The 23,521-nt window shown below is 48.9% G+C and overlaps 1 long non-coding RNA gene across 1 annotated transcript in view; it reads right to left on the bottom strand.

The window, feature by feature from the left end:
• Positions 1–18,670, bottom strand: part of LOC136610512 (uncharacterized) — a 28,956-nt gene extending 10,286 nt beyond the window's left edge. The window contains exon 1 of the long non-coding RNA XR_010790091.1: positions 18,597–18,670. This is a non-coding gene — a long non-coding RNA (uncharacterized lncRNA). The remainder of the gene's footprint in view (positions 1–18,596) is intronic.
• Positions 18,671–23,521: the final 4,851 nt, after the last annotated feature.

Here is a 23,521-nt window from a genome sequence, read left to right as displayed (position 1 = left end):
TTGGTGCCCCACCCCCTGGAGAGCAAGACTCTGCGTGTATGTCCTGGGTAAAACCTGCGGTTGCGAGGCAAGCACCAACACCTGTGATGGAAGAGCTGTTGGCATGGATGGACCGGCTGACGGAGGTCCTCCTAAAGCATCCCGCCTTACAGAAGGAAGGAGCTCTGACCACAGATAGGCCCAGAGAGACTGTGCAAAAATTTCTACAGAAAATGACACCTGATGATGATGTTGAGGCCTATCTGAAGGTGTTTGAGAGAACTGCTGAATGTGAGAAACTCCCCAAGGCTGAGTGGGTCGAGGTTCTAGCACCCTTTCTCACGGCGGAACCCCAGAAGGCATACCATGACCTCAGTGCTCATGAGGCAACCAACTACACCAGGTTAAAAGCAGAGGTCCTGGCTCATCTGGGCGTTACGGCGGCGGTCCGGGCTCTGAGTGTACATAATTGGAGCTACAAGGCCGACCAATCAGCCAGGTCGCAAATGTTTGACATGTACCATCTGGTAAAGAAAGGGCCTCTCGGACGCGGTTAAAGAACTATTGATTTCCCATCCCGTTCCCAGGTCCTTAAAGGAGGCTATGGAGCTAGCGGTGAAGGTTGATAGGAGGCTCAGGGCTGGGAAGCAAGATAGACAGTCTCGTAGAGTCAGGGAGGTCGTTTGTCCTGTTCCCTCCTCTTCCGTACTAGTCTCTGTTCCCGAGCCAATGGAGGTGGACCCGCTGGAACCCAAGAAGCAACGACGAATTCGTTTATTGCATCATCTCTGCCTCTACTGCGGGAAAGCTGGACATCAGGTGATAACCTGCCCCCTGAGGCCTCAGCGCCCACAGTCTGAATCGGCAGAAAGACTCCAAGTCCTAGGCGATTGCAGGGAGGATCGCCTAGGACTACAGGTACATCTTAAACTTCTGGTACCGTGCCAGGTTAGATTCCAGAATTTCTCCCGCCCAGGGCAGGCGTTTATTGATTCCGGAGCAACCGCTAACCTGATAAGCATGCGTTTCGTTAGGCCCCTGATGGCTGAATTTGTGGCGCTGAAGACGCCAATTCGTTTTACTAGCATTGATGCTACCCCGCTTGCTTCGGGCTTGGTACGATGGAGGACCCCAGTGTTACAGGTCACGTGGGGGGTCGCCACTCGGAAGATCTATCATTCCTGGTGATGGAGAAAATGTCGGTAGACCTGGTACTAGGGATGCCGTGGCTGGCGTTGCACAACCCCCAATTCGATTGGGCCACTGGGGAGCTGACCCAGTGGGGACCATCCTGCCATAGCCATCTTGCTCCCCTTCCTCTCTGCTCAGTTGATACCGTGCTCAGTCCCCGTGGTCTGACTTCCCTTCCTACCCTGTCTGCCTGTCCTGCTGCTGATGTCGCCACTGATGTGCTGCATGGGGGATGGAAGGAAGTGCAAAAGAGTCTGTCTGTATCTGAGCCGTACAGGGTGGGACAGAAGGTGTACCGGTCCTCTGGAAATCGCAAGAGGAGGGTTCGCAGGGTGTTCCATAAGTCGTTATCGAAACCTTTTGTCCCTTCCAGCCCTACTGCCAAAAATATTGCACGAGAGTTGTCCCTTATGTTCTTTAGAATAAGACTCCTCAAGAAAATCCTCACAGACCAAGGGACCCCCTTCTTGTCCAAAGTAACAAAAAAATTGTGCCAACTCTTTAACCCCTTAATGACGCGGCCCCTTTTTCCATTTTCGTTTTTTCCTCCCCCCTTCAAAAAAATCGCAACTCCTTTATTTATCCATCGACGTCGATGTATGAGGGCTTGTTTTTTGCGGGACAAGTTGTATTTTTCAATGGTGCTATTTAAAGTACCATATAATATACTGAAAAACTTTTTAAAAATTCTAAGCGGAGTAAAATGAAAAAAAACCCGACATTTCGCCATCTTTTAGTGCGTCTTGTTTCTACGGCGCATAAACGGCAATAAAAGCAACATGATAACTGTATTCTATGGGTCGGTACGATTACTATGATACCAAGCTTGTATAAGTTTTTTCTTACTATACTACTCTTTTTTTTTTCAAAGACATTTAATTTTTTTCAATTATTTTGTGCGCGCAATAACTTTTTTATTTTTCTGTCGACATAGTTGAGCGAGGGCTCATTTTTTGCGGGATGTCCTGTAGTTTCAGATAGTATCAATTTGGAGTACACATAACTTTTTGATCGCTTTTTATTGCGCTTTTTCTGGGAGACAGGGTAACTAAAAAAGTGAATTTCGGGCATTCTTTATTTATTTTTTTGGACGATGTTCACCGTGCGGGAAAAATAATGTGCTACTTTGATAGATCGGACTTTTACGGATGCGGTGATACCAAATACATATTTTTATTTTATAATTTAGATTTTTTAATAATAGATATGGCAAAAGGGGGGTGATTTAAACTTGTATAACTTTTTTTTTTTTACAATTAAAAAAACTTTATTGATATTTTTTAAACTTTACTTTGAAGTCCCCTTGGGGGACTTTAACATGCGATGCTTTGATCGCTCCTGCAGTATGACATAATGCTATAGCATTACGTCATACTGCAATTTAACAGGCAGTCTATCAAGCCACCCCACGGGGATGGCTTGATAGTCAGTCTGGTAAGGCAGCCTTGGGCCTTTCATTAGGGGGGGGGCTATGCGGGACCACTGAATATCGTTCGGGGGATTTAAATGCCACTGTCAGAATTGACAGCAGCATTTAAATGGTTAATTGCCACGATCGGCCGAACGGACAATAACGGCTATTGCCCACGGGTGTCAGCTATTATAAACAGCTGACGCCCACACTGTATGAAGAGAGGTTGCCACTAGAGATGAGCGAGCACCAAAATGCTCCGGTGCTCGTTACTCGGGATGAAATTTTTGCGATGCTCGAGGGTTCGTTTCGAGTAACGAACCCCATTGAAGTCAATGGGCGACCCGAGCATTTTTGTATATCGCCGATGCTCGCTAAGGTTTCCATTTGTGAAAATCTGGGCAATTCAAGAAAGTGATGGGAACGACACAGCAACGGATAGGGCAGGCGAGGGGCTACATGTTGGGCTGCATCTCAAGTTCCCAGGTCCCACTATTAAGCCACAATAGCGGCAAGAGTGGGCCCCCCCTCCCAACAATTTTTACTTCTGAAAAGCCCTCATTAGCAATGCATACCTTAGCTATGCACCACACTAGCTACAACAAAGCACAATCACTGCCTGCATGACACTCCGCTGCCACTTCTCCTGGGTTACATGCTGCCCAACCCCCCCCCCCGCACGATGCAGTGTCCACAGCGCACACCAAAGTGTCCCTGCGCAGCCTTCAGCTGCCCTCATGCCACACCACCCTCATGTCTATTTATAAGTGCGTCTGCCATGAGGAGGAACCGCAGGCACACACTGCAGAGGGTTGGCACGGCTAGGCAGCGACCCTCTTTAAAAGGGGCGGGGCGATAGCCCACAATCCTGTACAGAAGCAATGAGAAATATAATCCTGTGCCACCGCCGTCAGGAGCTGCACACGTGGGCATAGCAATGGGGAACCTATGTGCCACACACTATTCATTCTGTCAAGGTGTCTGCATGCCCCAGTCAGACCGCGGTTTTTTATAAATAGTCACAGGCAGGTACAACTCGGCAATGGGAATTCCGTGTGCACCCACAGCATGGGTGGCTCCCTGGAACCCACCGGCTGTACATAAATGTATCCCATTGCAGTGCCCTGGACAGCAGAGCTAACATCAGATTAAATGCAGGTGGGCTTCGGCCCACACTGCATGCCCCAACCTGACCGGGGTTTTTAATTCATAGACACAGGCAGGTACAACTCCCTATTGTGAAGTCCCTGTGGACCGACAGCATGGGTGGGTGCCAGGAAGCCACCGGCGGTACATAAATATATCCCATTGCATTGCCCATCACAGCTGAGGTAATGTCATGTTTAATGCAGGTGGGCTTTGGCCCACACTGCATGCCCCAGTCAGACTGGGGTTCTTTATAAGTAGACACAGGCAGGTACAACTCCCTATTGTGAAGTTCGTGTAGACCGACAGCATGGGAGGGTCCCAGGAAGCCACAGGCGGTACATAAATAAATCCCATTGCATTGCCCAGCACAGCTGAGGTAATGTCATGTTTAATGCAGGTGGGCTTCGGCCCACACTGCACGCCCCAGTCAGACTGGGGTTCTTTAGAAGTGGACACATGCAGTTACAACTCCGTGTGGACCGACAGCATGGGTGGGTGCCAGGAAGCCACAGGCGGTACATAAATATATCCCATTGCAGTGCCCAGCACAGCTGATGTAACGTCAGCTTTAATGCAGGTGGGCAAAAAATTAATTGGATTACACTGTAGGCGAGGGCCCCAAAAAATTGGTGTACCAACAGTACTAATGTACCTCAGAAAAATTGCCCATGCCCAACCAAGAGGGCAGGTGAAACCCATTAATCGCTTTGGTTAATGTGACTTAATTTGTAACTAGGCCTGGAGGCAGCCCAGTTAAAATAAAAATTGGTTCAGGTGCAACTTTCAACGCTTTAATGAGCATTGAAACGTATACAAATTGTTTACAAAAATTATATGACTGAGCCTTGTGGGCCTAAGAAAAATTGCCCGTTCGGTTTCAGGAGGAGGAGCAGGAGGAGGAGGATGAATATTATACACAGATTGATGAAGCTAAAAGGTCCACGTTTTTGATGGTGATAGAGAACAATGGTTCCATCCGCAGGTGCAGCCTACGTATTGTTTAGGTATCGCTGCTGTCCGCTGGTGGAGAAGAGAAGTCTGGGGAAATCCAGGCTTTGTTCATCTTGATGAGTGTAAGCCTGTCGGCACTGTCGGTTGACAGGCGGGTACGCTTATCTGTGATGATTTCCCCAGCCGCACTAAACACCCTCTCTGACAAGACGCTAGCCGCAAGACAAGCAAGCACCTCCAGGGCATACAGCGCGAGTTCAGGCCACGTGTCCAGCTTCGACACCCAGTAGTTGTAGGGGGCAGAGGCATCACGGAGGACGGTCGTGCGATCAGCTACGTACTCCCTCACCATCCTTTTACAGTGCTCCCGCCGACTCAGCCTTGACTGGGGAGCGGTGACACAGTCTTGCTGGGGAGCCAGAACTGCGCCTTCGGCCACTAGCGCTGTCGGATGGGAATTTTACCATCAGTTTGTCCGCCAGGGTCCTGTGGTATAGCATCACTCTCGAACCCTTTTCCTCTTCGGGTATGAGAGTGGAAAGGTTCTCCTCATACCGTGGGTCGAGCAGTGTGTACACCCAGTAATCCGTAGTGGCCAGAATGCGTGTAACGCGAGGCTCACGAGAAAGGCATCCTAACATGAAGTCAGCCATGTGTGCCAGGGTACCTGTACGCAACACATGGCTGTCCTCACTAGGAAGATCACTTTCAGGATCCTCCTCCTTCTCCTCCTCCTCAGGCCATACACGCTGAAAGGATGACAGGCAAGCAGCATGGGTACCCTCAGCAGTGGGCCATGCTGTCTCTTCCCCCTCCTCCTCATCCTCCTCATGCTCCTCCTCCTCCTCCTCAACGCGCTGAGATATAGACAGGAGGGTGCTCTGACTATTCAGCGACATACTGTCTTCCCCCGCCTCTGTTTCCGAGCGCAAAGCGTCTGCCTTTATGCTTTGCAGGGAACTTCTCAAGAGGCATAGCAGAGGAATGGTGACGCTAATGATTGCAGCATCGCCGCTCACCATCTGGGTAGACTCCTCAAAGTTTCCAAGGACCTGGCAGATGTCTGCCAACCAGGCCCACTCTATAAAGAATTGAGGAGGCTGACTCCCACTGCGCCGCCCATGTTGGAGTTGGTATTCCACTATAGCTCTACGCTGCTCATAGAGCATAGAGTTCCACCGTGTGGGCACGTCGCACAGCAGTCGGTGCATAGGCAGATGAAACCGATGTTGCAGGGTGCGCAGGGTGGCAGCGTCCGTGTGGGACTTGCGGAAATGTGCGCAGAGCCGGCGCACCTTTCCGAGCAGGTCTGACAAGCGTGGGTAGCTTTTCAGAAAGCGCTGAACCACCAAATTAAAGACGTGGGCCAGGCATGGCACGTGCGTGAGGCTGCCGAGCTGCACAGCCGCCACCAAGTTACGGCCGTTGTCACACACGACCATGCCCGGTTGGAGGCTCAGCGGCGCAAGCCAGCGGTCGGTCTGCTCTGTCAGACCCTGCAGCAGTTCGTGGGCCGTGTGCCTCTTCTCTTCTAAGCTGAGTAGTTTCAGCACGGCCTGCTGACGCTTGCCCACCGCTGTGCTGCCGTGCCGCGCGACACCGACTGCTGGCGACGTGCTGCTGCTGACACATCTTGATTGCGAGACAGAGGTTGCGTAGGAGGAGGAGGGTGGTTTAGTGGAGGAAGCATACACCGCCGCAGATACCACCACCGAGCTGGGGCCCGCAATTCTGGGGGTGGGTAGGACGTGAGCGGTCCCAGGCTCTGACTCTGTCCCAGCCTCTACTAAATTCAACCAATGTGTCGTCAGGGAGATATAGTGGCCCTGCCCGCCTGTGCTTGTCCACGTGTCCGTTGTTAAGTGGACCTTGGCAGTAACCGTGTTGGTGAGGGCGCGTACAATGTTGCGGGAGACGTGGTCGTGCAGGGCTGGGACAGCACATCGGGAAAAGTAGTGGCGACTGGGAACTAAGTAGCGCGGGGCCACCGCCGCCATCATACCTTTGAAAGCCTCCGTTTCCACAACCCTATACGGCAGCATCTCCAGGCTGATAAATTTGGCTATGTGCATGTTTAACGCTTGAGCGTGCGAGTGCGTGGCGGCGTACTTGCGCTTGCGCTCCAACACTTGCGCTAGCGACGGCTGGACGGTGCGCTGAGAGACATTGGTGGATGGGGCCAAGGACAGTGGAGGTGAGGGTGTGGGTGCAGGCCAGGAGACGGTAGTGCCTGTGTCCTGAGAGGGGGGTTGGATCTCAGTGATAGGTTGGGGCACAGGGGGAGAGGCAGCGGTGCAAACCGGAGGCAGTGAACGGCCTTCGTCCCACCTTGTGGGGTGCTTGGCCATCATATGTCTGCGCATGCTGGTGGTGGTGAGGCTGGTGGTGGTGGCTCCCCAGCTGATCTTGGCGCGACAAAGGTTGCACACCACTGTTCGTCGGTCGTCTGCACTCTCAGTGAAAAACTGCCAGACCTTTGAGCACCTCGGCCTCTGCAGGGTGGCATGGCGCGAGGGGGCGCTTTGGGAAACAGTTGGTGGATTATTCGGTCTGGCCCTGCCTCTACCCCTGGCCACCGCACTGCCTCTTCCAACCTGCCCTGCTGCTGCACTTGCCTCCCCCTCTGAAGACCTGTCCTCAGTAGGCGTAGCAAACCAGGTGGGGTCAGTCACCTCATCGTCCTGCTGCTCTTCCTCCAAATCCTCTGTGTGCTCCTCCCTCGGACTTGCTCCAATTACTACTACCTGAGTGATAGACAACTGTGTCTCATCGTCATCGTCCTCCTCACCCACTGAAAGCTCTTGAGACAGTTGCCGGAAGTCCCCAGGCTCATCCTCCAGACCCGGGGAACTTTCCAAAGGTTGGGCATCGGTCACGACAAACTCCTCCAGTGGGAGAGGATTCGGAACCATTGCTGCCCATTCTGGGCAGGGGCCGAGACCAGTTCCTGGGAGTCTGCCTGCTCCTCAGAATGTGTCATTGTAATGGAGTGAGGAGGCTGGGAGGAAGGAGGAGCAGCAGCCGGAGGATTCAGAGTTGCAGCAGCGGACGGCGCAGAATTCTGGGTGGTCGATAGATTGCTGGATGCACTTTCTGCCATCCACGACAGGACCTGCTCAAACTGCTCATTTTCTAATAAAGGTCTACCGCGTGGACCCATTAATTGTGAGATGAATGTGGGGACGCCAGAAACATGCCTCTCTCCTAATCCCGCCGCAGTCGGCTGCGATACACCTGGATCAGGAGCTCGGCCTGTGCCCACACCCTGACTTGGACCTCCGCGTCCTCGCCCGCGTCCATGTCCTCTAGGCCTACCCCTACCCCTCAGCATGCTGTATTACCAGTAGTGCAGAAACAGAACGCTGTAATTAAATGTGCCGCTTATTGGCCTGTGGTTGGAGGCTGACTTCGCTTACGGAACGCACAGCAGAGGCAGGAAAGAATTTTGCGCAAGCCTGCTGTAACACTTAGCTGGCTGCGTATGAATTAGGACAACTACCCGCAGCAGAGACGCAGTACAGTCAGAACGGTCACAGGCAGCCCAAATAGATTTTTTTTTCCCAAATTTTTTTGGAAAAGCCCACTGCCTATATAGACTGGATATGTCTTTCACTGTCCCTGCCTCACCACCACTACTAGCCCTGGACTATGTAAAATAACTGCAGGACGCAATGCTCTGGACGCAATGCTCTGCACGGCCGACATACAAAACAAAAGTGCAACACTGCAAAAAGCTGCCTCAACAGTACTGCACACGGTCAGATGTGGCCCTAAGAAGGACCGTTGGGGTTCTTGTAGCCTAAAATCAATCCTAACACTCTCCCTATAGCAGCTCCGGCATCAGCAGCACTTTCCCTGATCTCTGTCAGAATGCATCTGTGGCGAGCCGCGGGAGGGGCCGATTTATATATTCGGGTGAAACCTGATCTCGCCAGCCACTGACTGCAGGGGGGTGGTATAGGGCTTGAACGTCGCAGGGGGAAGTTGTAATGCCTTCCCTGTCTTTCTCTTGGCCAGAAAAGCGCGCTAACGTCTCAGAGATGAAAGTGAAAGTAACTCGAACATCGCGTGGTGCTCGCCTCTAGTAACGAGCATCTCGAACACGCTAATACTCGAACGACTATCAAGCTCGGACGAGTACGTTCGCTCATCTCTAGTTGCCATGCAACCTCTCTTCATACATACCCCACCGCCAGGGGCGTACCTAAAGGCTCAGGGGCCCGGGCAAAAGTTCAGCTCAGGCCCCCCCAGTCTTATTTCCCCCTCGCCCTGTATCTATGCCTGAGGGCCAATGTCCACATGCGGATTTTATTTATAAAATCCGCACAGGAGATCAGTGCATCTTGCTGCCCATAGGCATGCATTGGCATTGGTAGGGCAGCTAAAAGCTGATCACACGCACAGGAAGAAATCGCAGCATGCTCCATTTTCCTGCGGATCTGCCACACGGACGGCTCCCGCGGCTTCCATTGAGGCCTATGGAAGCCGTTTGTATGCGTGGCACAGCTGCAGCTGTTTTTGTACTGTGCCGCGGATACGCGGGAGAACAGATAATGTTTTTAAATATAGGTGCGCGTGCACGCGGCACGCTGCCGGTGTGCCGAGCACGTCCGCCGACCGGAATAAAGAAAGTCCGACCAGCACAGAGAGGAGCCCCACAGCGTCCGGAGAGGTGAGTATAATGTATTTTTCCTCTGTATGTCCACGGGCATGTACGGATTTCACTCCGGGATTCAGCAGTGAAATCCGTGTATGCAAGTGGACATGAGGCCCAAGAGAGGGATGGATGGATAGATAGATATGAGATAGATAGATGATATGGAGATAGATAGATTAGATAGATATAAGACTAGGCAAGATAGTTAGACAGACACATAAAAAGACAGACAGATAGATAGATACATACCTTGCTGCCCGGACTACTTCTCTGCTCAGGAGAGCAGGTGTATGCAGTGTCAGCAGGGAGATGACATCATCCCTGAGCCACTCGATGCCTTGCTGTGCTGTGCCTTTGTGCCGGTAAGTCCTCTCTGCTCCTTCCCCCACCCCCCTCCTCTTCCCCTGTCCTCTCTCCAAGTCCCACCCCTCCCTTCACCTACTCTCCTCCTGGCTTGTGCTGTCGGCTGGACCGCACTAACTTAGCAAGCGGCCGCCGACAGTACAAAGTGAAAGTAACCTGTTTATGCTGGAGGGCGGCCTCTGGGCCCCCAAAAGCACAAGGGCCGGGTTGCCGTTGCGACCCCGGCACCCCCTACCGGTACGCCTATGCCCACCGCTCCATGACGTACCGGTACGTCATGAAGCGGGAACATCATGAAGCGGGAAGGGGTTAAAATTGATCACATACAAACATCAGTATACCACCCTCAGACGGATAGGTTGGTGGAGAGGTTTAATAAGACCCTGGAGCAAATGCTAAAGCAGGTAGTAGAGAAAGATGGTCGGGACTGGGACCGTCTGTTACCTTATCTCATGTTCTCCATATGGGAAGTAACACAGGCTTCCATAAGCTTCTCGCCATTTGAGTTGCTATATGGTCGGCACCCCAGAGGCTTGTTGGATATAGCCAGAGAAACCTGGGAGACAGAGTCTACTCCCTATTGGAGCGTCATAGAGCACGTCGCTCAGATGCAGGACCGCATTAATATTGTAATGCCCGTTGTCAGGGAACACTTGCACTTGAGGGCACTGGAGGCCCAAAGCAGAGTGTACAATAGTCTGGGTGACCGAGTTCTCATCTTGGTGCCTATGGTAGAGAGTAAATTCCTCGCTAGATGGCAGGGTCCTTACGAAATCGTTGAGAAGCTTGGCAACGTAAACTAGCGAGTGCAACAGCCGGGAAAAAGGAAGCCGTATCAAGTGTACCATGTTAATTTAATAAAACTCTGGAAGGATAGAGAAGCTTTGGCTACCTCAAGCATCAGGAGGGGTGGCCCGCAGTCCTTTCTGCCACATGTTAGAGTAGGTGAGGCCCTCTCGGTATGCCAAGGGCAGGAGACACAAGAGTTCTAGCAAAGAAACAGAGACAAATTCTCTGACCTGCCTGGTTATACACACGTCATAAAACGGATGTGTGTTTATTTGAAATCGAGCTGTTAGCTGTGAAATTCTAGCACATTTTTTTAATTAGACGGCTGTGCTCACACCCGTGTTCAGTTTTCCTGGTCTGCCATGGAAGCATGAAAATGGAATGCTGTATCTGTCCTATCAGAATCAAACAGCGCCAGACCCCGAGTATAATGGGGTCCATCCTGCTTCTCCAGACAAAATAGTGCACCATGCTGTGCTATTTCTCCATAATTCTCTTCCAGTCTCCAAAAAGATTCTCTGGTGCAAATGTGAGCAGAATCTTATGGCCACTTTTATAGCCACTCTAGGCTACCCTCTGTAAGGTTGCTATAGGTTTGTGTGCTGTCATACAGGCTTGATTGTGTGCCATACACTTCAATATACTCTTCTTCAGAAGCACACAGAGTCTCATGAAGCATGTCACATTTTGGCACGCCTTGAAATCAGAGGCATACACTGACACAGTAATGGCCTGTACACTTGTGTGAGCACCGTATTACGAATCCATAAAACACATAGGGTACACGGAGCTGAAATATGGTTATATTCATGAGCCCTAAGAATGATGAAATGTTTAAAGTTCCCCTTTGTATTGATCCTTTGCGAATCCCGTTCATTAATATTATTATTTCACATTAATAGTATCAGCAGAAGTGCCTTACAAATATGTGAATTGTAATAAGTATAATCACCACTAGGTTGCACTGTTTAGCTAGTGTAAACTATAACTAGTTCTCCTTCACTGTAATGACTGCTAATAAGTCTGTGTATGTGTGTATATGACTGATATACTGTAAGGATTTGTTGGTACACTGTATAGCAAATGAAATCATGACATTTACAAAATAAATGTCAATTACATTCAGTTTACCTATGCCTTAAAAGGACAACATATTACAAATTTAAATACGTCTACCGGGAAAAAAAAGTAAATGTCACTATTAAATCTAGTCAAACAGCATACACTAGGGTTCATATTTCTGAATAAGCGCCTTTTAGATATGTGTTAATGTTTCACTGTGCTGTATTCACGCTGGCCTGTTTATACATGTCTTGCGCAAATGTTGAAGTCCAACACTGTACCTACCCTATTCACTAGGGAAATGTTACAAATTACAATCCGAAGAAAGCAAAGCCATTTCCAGGGGTAAAAGTATATGAAAACTGCTGAAAACTTAATATGATCTGTTCTTGATGTGACCAGTATTTTTAGGTTTGGAAGGTGCCTAGGTACAGGAACATATATACATACAGTATGTACCTACCCTGGGTTCGCGGGGCAGATTTGGCATCGGCCTTAATGAGGGGTGGGTTGTGGTAGTTAAGTAGCTGGGGTTAGCAGCTTTCTTACCAGAATAAAGGGCCGCCGGCAGAAAGCTCTGTCTCAGGCTTCATTCACATGGGCGTGATGATTTTCGTGTCATGGCCACAGTGCGGCCAAAAATCGCATGAACGAGAGGCAGCCATGACCAAGTCATGACTGTAACTCTCATTTAAACGCCTGTTCAGACGGCTGAGGTGCAAATACGCCACCGCCTTATAATACCGTTGGCTGGGGTGGTGGGGAAGGTAAGCTCTGCTAAATTCCCACCTCCTCTCCGCCCCTTGTCAGCTTATGACAAGGGGAAGAGGTGGGAGCATACCATAGCTAGTCCCTCCCCCTCTCAACTCCAGCCTATGGGAGCTGCCGGCAAAGGGAGGGGTTGGTACTTTAGCACACTAGCTCTCATCTCACTCCCTCCCATTGGAGACAGCCGGCAAGGGATGGAGAAGGGAGGGAGCATAACAGTCATAGGAGTCTATGCAGACTCCTATAGGAGTCTATGGCAGCGGCCATATTCCAGCCGGAAAAGATAGTTCCAGAATGCACACCGCATGCGCTATCTTTGCCGGCCGGACATTTTTACACCACGGGAATACGCCTATCTGAACTGATGCATTGGAAACCAATGCACCAGATGGGCAGCGTATATATTTTTCGGATGTGAAAACGTGGCTAATATATGCTCGTATGAAAGAGCCCTTAGCCTTGACCAAGCATCAGGTGATATGCAGAAATTGGAGAAGGCAGAGACCACATGCCACCAACTATAACTTTTTTATTCCAAAGCAAGCACACTCAGTCTTTTGTATTTGGTCTTCGGATGAAGTGGCAGGCTTGCAACCACCATGAGCAAATGGTAACGGTACACACTGCTTGCAGAGATGGCTCATATAGCGTCTGCCCTTAAGATCAGCAACCTATGACACTCTTTTTGTTGCTCACAGGCGAACCGCAATAAGTCTATTGTGACTTTCATCAGATATAATTGATGTGTCAAAGCCATACTCTCCTTTTCAGAGCCCCTTTCTGGCATAAAGTAACAAATCTTTGCAAAAATAAGATTTTGTGCTACATTTTTTAAAAACGTGGGTGGGACTTGTTGAGAGGGGCGTAGCTACCCCAGACTGACTGATTAATGCTTAATTACACCAGAAACTGGTGTAGATTAAATGAGAGATGCACACAAGGTCAGACCTGGCGTACTTTCCTGAGAAGACGTATGGAGCTGCCAGGATGCGCTAAATACATAATGAGGATTACGCCTTCTTGCATTAAAGGGGTGGTCTCGCGAAACCAAGTGGGGTTATACACTTCCGTATGGCCATATTAATGCACTTTGTAATGTACATCGTGCATTAAATATGAGCCATACAGAAGTTATTCCACTTACCTGCTCCGTTGCTAGCGTCCTCGTCTCCATGGTTCCGTCTAAAATCGCTGGCGGCTTGCTTTTTTAGACGCGCTTGCGCAGTCCGGTCTTCTGCTCAGCACGAGCCGCTTCAGTGTGTTAGCCGCTACAGCTCTTCTGCGCATGCGCAGAAGAGCTGTAACCTCTCGGGAGCGCGCTGGAGCGGCCATTCTGCTACCATCCTCTGTTAGAGGAAGGTGCAGAGCCGCCCAGCCGAGAAGCCCAGCCGAGCGGAGCCGAGCGGAGCCGAGAAGCCCAGCCGCCCAGCGCCGAGAAGCCCAGCCGCGCGGAGCCGAGAAGCACAGCCGCCCAGCCGAGAAGCCCTGCCTAGAAGCCGCCCATGTAAGTGAGGGGTCGGGGGTGATGTGTTAGCCTACCGCCCTGCCCCGTAGCCTACCGCCCTGCCCCGTAGTCTACCGCCCTGCCCCCGAGCCTGCCGCCGTGCGCCCGAGCCTGCCGCCGTGCCCCCCAGCCTGCCGCCGTGCCCCCGAGCCTGCCGCCGTGCGCCCGAGCCTGCCGCCATGCCCCCGAGCCTGCCGCCGTGCGCCCGAGCCTGCCGCCCTGCGCCCGAGCCTGCCGCCGTGCCCCCCAGCCTGCCGCCGTGCCCCCGAGCCTGCCGCCCTGCGCCCGAGCCTGCCGCCGTGCCCCCGATGCTGCCGCCGCGCTGCCCCCCGAGCCTGCCGCCGCGCTGCCCCCCGAGCCTGCCGCCGCCATGCCCCCGAGCCTGCCGCCGCGCTGCCCCCCGAGCCTGCCGCCGCCATGCCCCCGAGCCTGCCGCCGCGCTGCCCCCCGAGCCTGCCGCCGCGCTGCCCCCCGAGCCTGCCGCCGCCATGCCCCCGAGCCTGCCGCCGCGCTGCCCCCCGAGCCTGCCGCCGCGCTGCCCCCCGAGCCTGCCGCCGCGCTGCCCCCGAGCCTGCCGCCGCGCTGCCCCCCGAGCCTGCCGCCGCGCTGCCCCCCGAGCCTGCCGCCGCCATGCCCCTGAGCCTGCCGCCGCCATGCCCCCGAGCCTGCCGCCGCCATGCCCCCGAGCCTGCCGCCGCCCTGCCCCCCGAGCCTGCCGCCGCCATGCCCCCGAGCCTGCCGCCGCGCTGCCCCCGAGCCTGCCGCCGCGCTGCCCCCCGAGCCTGCCGCCGCGCTGCCCCCCGAGCCTGCCGCCGCGCTGCCCCCCGAGCCTGCCGCCGCGCTGCCCCCCGAGCCTGCCGCCGGGGCCTGCACACACACATACATGCATACACACACACACACACACACACACACACACGCATACACACACATGCATACACACACACACACGCATACACACACACATGCATACACACACATGCATACACACACACATGCATACACACACACACACACATGCATACACACACACACACATGCATACACACACACACACATGCATACACACACACATACATGCATACACACACACATGCATACACACACACACATACATGCATACACACACACACATGCATACACACACACACATGCATACACACACACACACACATGCATACACACACACACACATGCATACACACACACACACACATGCATACACACACACACACACACATGCATACACACACACACACATGCATACACACACATGCATGCATACACACACATGCATACATACACACACATGCATGCATACATACACACATACATACACACATGCATACATACACACACGCATACATGCATACATACACACATGCATACATACACACACATATATATATATATATATATATATACACACACATACACACACATATATACACACACACACACACATATATATATATACACACACATATATACAAACACGTGTGGGTATATATATATATAATGTGTGTGTATATATACACTCACGAATACGCGTATGCGTATACTCATACACACGTATACTATATATATCTATCTATATATATATATATAGATATATATATAAAATGTGTACACGCATATATACACACACATATATATTTAGGTGAAAAAACTATTTCATCTAAAACAGTGGAAAGTGAATTGCAGGGAGGCATTACAGTACCTTCTGCTGAGAATTCAGCACTGGACAGCTCCCTGCTATTACGAAGCCTGGGTTACTTGTGCAGGGGGAAAGGATCAGCACTGGACAGCTCCCTGCTAATACGAAGCGTGACCGGCGTCTCGGGAGCGAGCACGTCGGGCTGAAGCAAGCGCAGGGAGAAGAAGCGGCGGCCATCTTTGGGAAACTTTTTATAAGTTCATGAAACGCCAGAACTGTAAGTAGGAACCGGCTTTAAAAGCCATTTACATTGGTACTTAGTAATGTATGCTGAAGAAGGGGGACTGGGCAAAAAAAATATTTCACTGCTGCCTCGAGACATCTCCTTTAAGCGAACTGTGAACTAGGGGAAATCCTACTAAACCCGGTGTCGCAAATGCCAGACTTAGTAAATTTCCTGCATAGTGTGTACTGCCTGCACTCACTGTGTATATTCCTGTGCATGTTATGGGTGATCTGTTGTCACTTAGGCTTCTCCTCTCCATACACTTTAGGCTTCTTTCACACGAGCGAATACCGGCAGCGTGTTTATTTTACGGCTGGCCGATATACGCTACGTTGGGAGAGGAAAATCTGGTGAACGGGCGCACAAATCAAACGTTTGTGCGCCCGTTCATATGGCCTGGTGAGGCCAGCACAAATGCACTGAGCTCACCAGGCCATTGCCCATTTCCCCTCCCTCCCCATCGCAAGCTCACCTCTTGTTCCTCCCCTTGTCCATAGTCATCAGTGGGAGGAGGCAGGGTGGACCAGTGCTTAGCTTCGCCCCCGTCCTGCCCCCTCCCATTGCACAGAACTAGTGGGAAGAAAGCAGAGGTGAGCCTGCACATGGAGGAGGAGAACAGAGGGAGGGAGTTTAGCAGCCACACTGCTAAACTCCCTCCCACCTGCGGCCGCTGCCATGGGCTCCCATGGGAGCCCATGCAGCGGCGACGTATTCCCGGACCAAAAGATAGTTCCAGGACTATCTTTTGAGCTCAATGTAAATTCGCCCATTGTGATATTGGCTTGGCCGGGCGTTTTTACGTCTCAGAAATACGCCCATGTGATCTGATGCATTGGAATCCAATCCATCAGATCACAGCGCATATGGGCCAGCCGTTATGCGCTTATGTGAAAGAAGCCTAAGATACAAATGTAGGAAACATTACCCACATTTAATGCAACACGATAACTTAACTACAGGAAGGTCCAAAGGTATGGAGACACCTGAAGAAGTGGAAAATAGTGGCTGAGAAATCTATCCTGTGTGTGGCATGTATCTAAGGGGAAGGGGGCAAGTCTGAGAGAGGCAATGTCCAATATGGTGGCCATTTTTAAAGCCACCATCTTGAACCAAGCTGATATTTTCAAAAGTGAAGGGGTACATGTGACATATGCATCTGATAGAGAATTTAATGAGGAATTCAAATCTGAGCTTAAGTGTCGTCTACCTTTATTCTTGCCAAGGTTATTACCAAATTGTCTGTGGCATGGAACATAATGACAATCTCCTACAGTATATGATTGATGTGCTCCATGTTGTTTTGAACTGTCAAGTCTGTCCTCTTCTCCTATTCCCAATGCACTGAGAGCAGCACCTCAGCAGAAATGCTTGCACAGGCGTCCAGAATCCACTGTTGCATGTGCGCCACACTCTGGATTTTCACTGTAGAAACCCTTGACTTAACATCACCTCACAGGTAGAAGTCAAAGGGGGTGAGAACCTGGCCACAACACCCAATCCACTTCCCCCAAAACTCACAAACATCACGTCCATAATTTGGGGGGCACCATCCTGCTGACGAGGGAAACGCCTCGTCACATAACAATTACTTGGCAGCAGTAAGCTTACTGTCAATGAAGAATGGGCCCACTATCTTCGCATCCCCTACATCACACCACTCCATGACTTTCTGTGTGCCAACTATCTTGAGGGATCTATCCCTTACGGGTTTTGTGTCAGACAGGTAGCGAACGTTTTGTTTATTCACCTCCTCATTCACGTAGACGTTTGCTTCATCATTGAACAGTACCGTCTCCGTGAAATGTGGGTCCCATTGCAATTGCTGCGACACCCATTCTGCAAATTCAACACTGCAATCCGGATCATCCTCATTGAGATAAAGAAACTAGTGTGGGTTGTGGCAAGGGGGTTACTTGCCTGAGGAAAGCCGTCCTCAACATTAGGAAAATGGCACCACGTGTAGAAAGGCTCCAGGGGACTTGACTTTCTTATAAATCTGGTTCCTACCAGTATTTAGTGCACTCAGCACAGCAATCAAATGTATACAGCATACAACAGTCCATATACAAAGTCCAGGGTTAACAAACCCAGAGGGTCACTGTCACCAACCCCATCTGAGAGGCCGGAGGGCGTCCTCCTTAGTCAGACTAGCGGCAGTTCCCAAACAGGTCCATACAGGACCTCACAGGTCCAACTTGGACCTTTGGCTAGCAGCCCTTCAGCTACACTGAGCTGGTACTCTCTCTCAAGGCCATTCTGATACTGCAGCTTCACACGGTTTTGTTATGGCAGGTCCAACACAGTTGGTCAAACACAACATGTTTGGCTAAATTTGACAAGCAATTTGCCAACTGTGCAATGGTGCATGGGTGGTCTGTTAGGATGCCAACTGTTGAAATCTACTGCAATGACTCCGCAGAGATCAGCCCGATATCTGTACTCTCCTTGTGTGTTAATCTTGCAGCCATATTTGTGTCTGTAATAAAGAGATAGTTGATAATAACTTTGGCAGGAATAAAGGTACATCAGATTTAGCCATAGATTTAGATTCTTCAGATACATTTATGATTTGCACCCCTTCCTATTTAAAAATATCAACTTGGTTTCAAGATGGTGGCTTTCAAAATAGCGTAGATTTGCCCCCTTCCCCTTAGCAGCATGCTACATACAGGAAGGTATTCCCAGCGATCATTATCTATTGATTCAGATGTCTCCATACCTTTGGATCACCCTGTACAAGGTAGTACAATGCTGTAGATTGAGTTATCAGCATGTGCCAGTTCTGTTAACAATTTCTACATACCCTGTTTCCTCAAAAATAAGACCTACCTTGATTTTCTGGAACTTTCGTGGAAGCTTGAAATATGAGCCCTACCCTGAAAATAAGCCTTATCTGCATTACATAAAAAAGGGACACATTATTTAGCAGGCTCAGTCCAGGTCTCTCTTGCTTCTTGCAGTCCTCGGCCGCCCACAGAAGATCACTTCCTGGTTGCGGGATTCATAAATCTCACCTCTATGGCTGTGATTGGCTGAGCAGTGCTCGAGAATCAATCGATGCAGCGCTCAATGAACCAATGCGATGGCTGTGATTGGCTTATCGAGCACTGCATTGATTGGCTTAGCAGCGGTGGAAGAAGCAATCACAGCGGTTGCATTGTGTAGGCAGGGTTTATGAATTGGCCAAAGAATGCTGCGGCTCAATTAATTCATATATCCTGCCTCCACAACAAAAACCAATCAAAGCCATCGCTTTCTGGGGGCGGAATTTATGCATCCTGTAACCAAGAAGTGGACCTCTGTGGGCGGCTGAAGACTACAAGAAGCACGCCGGAGCCCTGAAGGGCAGCAGGAGGGACCTGGACCAAGCCTGCTAGGTAAGTAAAATAAGACATCCCCCGAAAACAAGACCTAGTGCCTCTTTTGGGGCAAAAATTAATATAAGACAGGGTCTTATTTTCAGGAAAACACGTATGTATCTATCTGAATTCCTGTTTTATCTACAACTAAATGTAGTATTTTCTATTCTGTGTGTTTCTGCAGAAATAATCTCTGTTTATGGAAAATGCCACAGATTGCACAAAATATCGAGATATGCATCCTATCTGCAGTACATTCAGTTATTCACACTTCATGCCAAACATTCACACTTCAGTCTTTTTTACAGCACATGACTGACCTTCTTGTCACTCAGCATTGTTTGAGTGAAGCATGGCCCATCTCTTCTGTGCAAAGAAAAATTGCTAAATCCCTAAACAATGTGAAAAAGCTAAAAATAGGGCTGCCAAATGAGTGATCTTTGTTCTAGAGAGTAGTGAGATTTGCAGCAAGGCAAGAACACAACACAATGGTTATTCATGGCTCTGATGTTTATTGATGAGTCCTGCAGCAGCTTTGCAGGATTTTGATGGGAGTTTGATAGAATGCGGGCACAATAAAACCATTGTCTGGGTTCATTCCCACACTATAACGGAATGAAAGGTCAAATAGATAGGGTCCTTGAAGACCACAATGTAAATAGTAGTTGTATGAGTTTAAGCCATATTAAAGTTACTATTTTATATATTTAGTAGACTTAATGCCACATTTGGAATTTGGAAAATACAGGGGGTGGACAAAAATATGGAAACATTGTACAAAATGCATGCTTTAAATTACATGGGATTATAAATCATATTTTAATAAGACATGTAGAGACCAATTTTAAGTGGAGGTAATATGACACAGATGCTGCTGGGCAGAAGTGAACATCTGCCTGAACAAGAAGGTTCCATTGGTCAGGGGTTTGAGCCACTCAGCTGCTGTTACCAGCTGGCTCTCAAAACCACCCAGAGCAGGGCAAGAGGTGAAGTAAACACAAATTTGGCGTGAAAGCTCTCAGCCAAGCTGTCAAGAGGGCAGCTCAATGCTAACCATTAAAATCCCATGCATTTCATATGGTGTTTCCATATTTTTGTCCACCCCCTGTACATACATGGAATCGGATGAGAGTGATTGTTTCTTTAATATTCTCAAGAAATAGTACAATAGGATTTGAGGAGCAGATGAAAAGAGGAACTGGCACTACTCGACATGTATATTTCAGTAAATATTTTTATTCCCAATGAAATAATAATTTTGAAGCAACTTTTCTCATAATTATGAGTTATCTTGTTCCTCTGTTACTCCTCCTGAATACTTATGAATACACTGACAACTTGGTGTTACCATTCCCTTTGTCAAAGGAGTGTGTAGTCTGATGCTGTCTGCACTAATTGGACAGTGTGAGGACATGTAGACACTTGTCCTCAAATTGTATCACCCAGTTGTTAATGGAATCACAAATTTCTAGGAAGAATAACAGAGGAACGGCACAATGCAGTTCTCAGTGATCAGGATTGTTATTTAATGAAACATACAAATATCCACTAAACTGGACATATAAGTGCTGACGTGTCCTTTTTAAGAGATGAAAGAAGTGGTGTAGTTAAAGGAGCATTCCGGTTTCAGCAAAAAAAAGGTTGTGAATAGAGATGAGCGAGCGTACTCACTAAGGCAAACTACTTGAGTGAGTAGTGCCTTATGCGAGTACCTGCCCGCTCGTCTCTAAAGATTCGGGTGACGGCAGGGGAGAGCGGTGAGTAGTGGGAGTGAGCAGGGGGGAGCGGGGGGGAGAGAGTGAGAGATAGATCTCTCCCCCGTTCCTCCCCGCTCTCCCCCGCCGGCACCCGAATCTTTAGAGACAAGCGGGCAGGTACTCGCATAAGGCACTACTCGCTCGAGTCGTTTGCCTTAGCGAGTACGCTCGCTCATCTCTAGTCGTGAATTGTACAAGGGAAAGTATTATACAATTTTCTAATGTGCTTTATGCATCAATTCTTCCCAATTTTTCAAGATCTCTACTTGCTGTCATGGAAGCGATCAGTACCTTTAACATTGGGTTGTCCACAGGTGGACAAATGCCTTCCGGAGCAAGCGATAAGTTGGCACTGGGTCATGTTAAATGTTGATTCTTGAGTTTTATTCATCTTTACACATTGACCTCTTTGTACCACGTCCTCAGGGATGTCTTTTCCAAGCGTTTGTTAGGACATAGCAGTGCTATATGCATAGGCCGTCTTTACACGGACATATTTGCGTGCGCAATATGCAGCGAGTAGAACCCATTGATTTCAATGAGCTCGTTCACATGCATGTATTTTGCATGCTTATGTCAACCGTGCAAAAAAAGGTAGAACGTGCCTTCTGTATATTTGTGCACCAAACGTCCTCATAGAAGTCAATGGGGGGTGCTCAAATGCGTGCAATACTTAAGGAGAATTTGAAAAACTGCATAATTGCGCTGGAAAACGAACACATTTGGAACTAATTAGTCATTTCAATCAGTGCGTTTGTTTGCCACGGGCAGAAAATGTGCAGTGAAGTAGGCCGACGCGCCTCAATCATAGTGCAAAAACGTTGTGCTGAGGCGCGTGCAAATGCATTTACACTCCTGTTAAGCCCTCCTTACTGGTGCCTGGGCATATTTCTATATACAGACACAGCATACAGAATCATGTTAGTACATTTTAATGGAAAAAAATCCCTTTATTAGACCACGATAAATAAAGAAGCAAAGAAGTAAAATAAAGTATTCTAAAATGAGTTTTCTTCAACAAATGACACAAAAGGAAATTGGAAAATATCTTTTATTAAATGAAACCATATACAGTAATCTCTCCCCCGCATCTTCAGAATAGGAACAGATATTAGAACTACACTCATTTATTGTAGGTTAGCAATGGAGATGAGCGAGCGTACTCGCTAAGGCGAGTAGTGCCTTATGCAAGTACCTGCCCGCTCGTCTCTAAAGATTCGGGTGCTGGCAGGGGAGAGCGGGGAGAAACAGGGGGGGAGAGTGTGAGAGAGAGATCTCCCCTCCGTTCCTCCCCGCTCTTCCCCGTCGCTCCCCGCCCCCGCAGGCACGCAAATCCTTAGTGACAAGCGGGCAGGTACTCGCATAAGGCACTACTCGCTCGAGTAGTTTGCCTTAGCAAGTATGCTCGCTCATCTCTAGTTAGCAATGAACAGAGTAAAAAATAAGTGACGTTACATATGGTGGAATGGGATTGTTTTTGCTTATCCTCCCAAAGTTAAATTCATAAAACACAAGTACTAAGGCATACATCCCCCCCCAAAAAAATGTATAAATGCACTGCATATACATACAAGCATGTATGTAGAAACTACAAATTCATATTCCTAAATTTTGATGCAAAAATAAAAAAGTAACTTGTTTCATAATGTGGAAAGGAAAAACATTTTTTGTCGTCCTGAAGTCGTAGAAATGTTTGGAGCTGAAGAGGTTAATGTATTTGATCTGTACAGGAATCTGTCAGGAAACTTGCATTATATCATAGCAGGCCCCGTATAATGGATGGTGTTGTTACATTGTAATGCTACACTGCCTTTATATCAATCTGTCCATTCAATTAGAAACATGTCTGTTATGTGATCTTTGACAAATGACATTTTCTACACTCGACAGCTTTATGGGCTTTATTCATAGTGGCAAAGACCGGCGATGACCAAAGGGTCAGAGTGTATTGTGTCTATGGAGATTAATAACTATTTAAGACAACTTAATTGGATGTCAGCCTGTGGCATTACTATAGTGTTAGACTGTGGGAAAAACTTTCTTTGTGACCTGAGGGTGTTTTATTTGTTTTCGGTAATTTAAGCTGTTTTGTACGGTTTGCTTAATTGAATAAATTCTACTAATTTAATATTAAAGATACATCCTTGTAAAGAGAGATGCCTGGCAAGTAATTGTTCAGTATTAACCCTGTGATTTATATCGCAACTGTATCTATTGGATCGCATTCAGCGGATTGTAAGTGCTATCAGCAGGGCCTTCACTCCTCTTCACTGAATAGTTGGTTACAATGTAATGTGTGATCTTGTCTGTACATGTTCCCTTTGAAATGTGAAGTGCTGCTGAATATGTTGGTGCTATATAATTAAATACAATCTAACCTCTAGTTTCATTGGTAATCCCTCTGAAAGCAATCTGCTAACTTGAAACCAATGAAACTCGAGGCAATTATTTCCATAGGAATCAATGTAAATCCAATTAATCCGTACTAGTCATTCCAAAAAACACACCAAACCACATTTTTGTACAGTGTTTGGTGCTGCTTTTTCAGCACTGTGTTAAACGCTGTACAACGCTCCCATTCATTTCAATGGGGCTGTTCACACAAGTAGCAATGCATGTTCTATCTTTGGCCGTTTTC

Source organism: Eleutherodactylus coqui, chromosome 1 (assembly GCF_035609145.1).
Source record: "Eleutherodactylus coqui strain aEleCoq1 chromosome 1, aEleCoq1.hap1, whole genome shotgun sequence".
Classification (NCBI taxonomy): domain Eukaryota; kingdom Metazoa; phylum Chordata; class Amphibia; order Anura; family Eleutherodactylidae; genus Eleutherodactylus; species Eleutherodactylus coqui.
This window is presented reverse-complemented; position numbering and strand designations above follow the sequence as displayed.